General features: G+C 41.3%; 1 pseudogene; it reads right to left on the bottom strand.

Moving 5' to 3' along the window:
• Positions 1-430: 430 nt before the first annotated feature.
• Positions 431-2,276, bottom strand: LOC126474701 (JNK1/MAPK8-associated membrane protein-like; annotated as a pseudogene).
• Positions 2,277-3,261: the final 985 nt, after the last annotated feature.

The raw sequence follows: 3,261 nt of genomic DNA on the forward strand, positions 1-3,261 counted from the left end.
CGTTTATTTGACGACACTTTTTAAAATGTGGTAATCGGGGAATGGAAGGTTAAATAGCATAACAAATGCCTACTGCTAAAGAAAGAAGCTAGGGTGCGTATTCTGTCTCTCACACTTAAGGGCAAGAGTGTGTATATTACGAGCTTTTCGGTGAGCTGTGAGCTAACAGGAATCAGTATATCACTTTCACATGGAAAGAAATACAATATTCACAGATCATATGCAGAGTTCGTAAACAGTTATAAATCGTAAATAAATATTAATCGAGGGTTACATACTTTTCATGATATGTAACTGCTTCCTTCATAGTATAAAGTGCTTAAGTGACATTTTTTGCAGTAAAATATTTAGTTCAGCATAAATGAAGTTTGCAAAAATCCATCTGATGTACTTGTGAGAAACATTTGTGCTGACCTCATCATGTAAGCTTCTACTCTACATGCCAGTCTATGTGAAGTTTGCTGGGATCAATAAATCTGGCAGTCAAGATGCAGAACATTGCAGGTAAGGCACGAGTGCTACAAGAGAGTGGTCCACAACTGGGTCCTGAAGCTGAGACATTGCTATTATTCCATATGCGCGAAATCAGCTAGTGATCCATCAGAATCAATTCACTACGGACTTCTGTTACAGTGCTGACAACCAAGTACCGCATTGACTGATCCAATTTGAAAGCAAAGTGCACAGCATTCGATATAAGGGATAATATGATAACAATGCAGGGAAATGAGGAATGCATCAGACCTCCAATAGTAGGGTCCTGCATATATGGATATGTTCCCTTCTTTACGAAGGAATCTTCGAGTTAATGGTGGTCGAGAAACTAACTGACTTTGCGTAATATCAGAGTGGCGTAGAATACAAAGGATACACGACCTCCTGAGTGTAGTGCAATGTTTCTTCATAATGCAGATTGGAATTGTGGAGCAAGGTATACGAGTACCAACTTTAAATGATATCACTGGACGAAACATTAATAATGTGTAGGTTGGAATAATGCCAAAATGCAAAAGCTCCTCCTCATTGACTTTGCATCTACGCAAAACCAGTGCAGAACTAATGCAGTCGAAGCCATAAAGCCAAGATACAACCAATCGTAGGATACTGGGGTCTCAATATATTGAGAACATGCTGACAAAGTGGATGAATTATTTCTTATGTTCCCCCTTGGACAGGCACCGCAGTTTATCCACCCGGCAACTCTTCACGGTCACAAATTCCAGGACATAGGTTTAGATAGTTAGCTAATTCATGAGAGCAAACGATCTGTCGTACTGTCAGACACAAAACGAAGCCAACTCCCAAGACGTTCATTCACAAAAATTGAATAATATTGCAATGAAATCTTTCTTAATTTGAACAATATTGGGCCATGTTTTACTCGTTTTCATGTGATACTAACACGTTTTTTGGTACCTTAACTTCCTTATGTGTATTCTGAGTATGTCTTTACATAATGGTCGCAGATCTCCATCACGACTTTATGTCGCAACATGCGGACAAAGTGGATGATGGTTCGTTGGCTGGTTGATACGGGAGAGGGGACCAAACAGCGAGGTCATCCGTCATCGGATTAGGGAAGAATGGGGAAGGAAGTCGGCAGCGCTGTTTCAAAGGAACCATCCCGGCATTTGTCTGAAGTGATTTAGGGACATCATGGAAAACCAAGATCAGGACTGCTGGATGCAGGTTTGAACCGTCGCCCTCTCGAATGCGAATCCAGTCTGCTGATCACTGCGCCACCTCGCTCGGTAAGGAAACTGTGCCAAAATGGTCTCCCAGAAGATAAAAACGACTTTTACAGAAACATTTTCCTCTTTTTGCTCCTCTAATTGTAGATCATTTATTTCTGTTTATCTCATTTTTGAATATGTTGACGTTGAAATCAGTATCAAAATTATTGGAAATGAATATAGAGCTAATTAAATACTGGTATTAATAGTAGTGACAGTAGTAAATGTGTTGGCGCAGCGATGCTATCAGCATAAGATTACAAGATGTTTGTGCGACGAGCGAAATGTCTGAAAATCTCAATTGAAGTCCTTCAGTAGTTTTCTTACAAAGTTACCGTTTTCGTCTACACCCAGTAATTCTGGTGAAATGGTGGTTGCGGTTCTGCCGTGGTGTTAGAGGACAATTAACTGTTTAAATGAGTTTCGTAAACCAATCAGAGTGGAGTTACAAGTATCCTCGCGCATCTGCTCGGATCGATTCTGGCTGGAATAAACAGGTTTGCGGTGGAGGGCGCCCGCCGAACACTCGCGTGATGCAGACATAGAAGTGTGTGTGCCCGTGGATAAACCCAAAAGCCGGTGCATGCTATGGTCGCCATTCTTCTTCGCTTCATGGAGTAGGGTTATAGCCTGTTCCATCTTCATTGAAGCCAGTTGTTTCTCGGTCAGCCTACGCTAATGAGCCGAAACATCATGACTTCTGACCTTCGCGAGACTGAATGCCTATTGTAGCTTTCAGGGCACGTGAGGCGTTAAGGAAAATATACAGGGTGAGTGAGCTGCCCCTACCAATATCGTTTCATGCAACATGTAATGCCGTACCTAGCCCTCAAAAACCACGCGAGAGATTTTTATATTCCCTCTCTCGCTACGCGCAAACCATTACTCCCATAGAAAAACAAATGAACAGGACCTTTTTGCAAAAAAATTAATGTAACTAAATTTCCTACTGGGATACGTTTTCGATGGAGGCCACGGTTTCAGGATTTCTACATGATGTTCGTGGCAGTCCCTCCTACCACTGTAGGAAAATTTCCGGCTAGACAGACTGTTCCCAATATTCGTCCTTTTTTTATCTCTATTGATTGGGTTATTGTACCACCAGCATAGCTGGCTATTTGTTAACATTATTAACTTAAACGTGCCTTGAGGCCAACGGATGAAAAAGACTTTAACCATTACGCTAGAACTAATTACGTTGACAATTCGGTCCAAACTTAACCGCTACAAAAACAGCAGTTTCGTAGTCAGAAGACCTGACGAATATAACGACATAATTGTTTATTTTATGCTGTTAAAATTCAAAAAACTATTAGGGAAAATTTATACAAAAGGCCAGTTTTACAATTTTTAAGTATCCAACTAATCCGGTGGTGTAATAAGGCCAGTCAATGAAGACCAAAAAAGATCATACGTGGGAAACAATTCGTGCATTCTCAAATTTTTGTACAGTGGTAAGGAGTTCCATGACCAACGTTCTCACTAGGGGGGGGGTGGGGGAGGGGGCCTGGGTATGGGAGTGAGGATG

Source organism: Schistocerca serialis, chromosome 4, assembly GCF_023864345.2.
Source record: "Schistocerca serialis cubense isolate TAMUIC-IGC-003099 chromosome 4, iqSchSeri2.2, whole genome shotgun sequence".
NCBI classification, from domain to species: Eukaryota; Metazoa; Arthropoda; class Insecta; order Orthoptera; family Acrididae; genus Schistocerca; species Schistocerca serialis.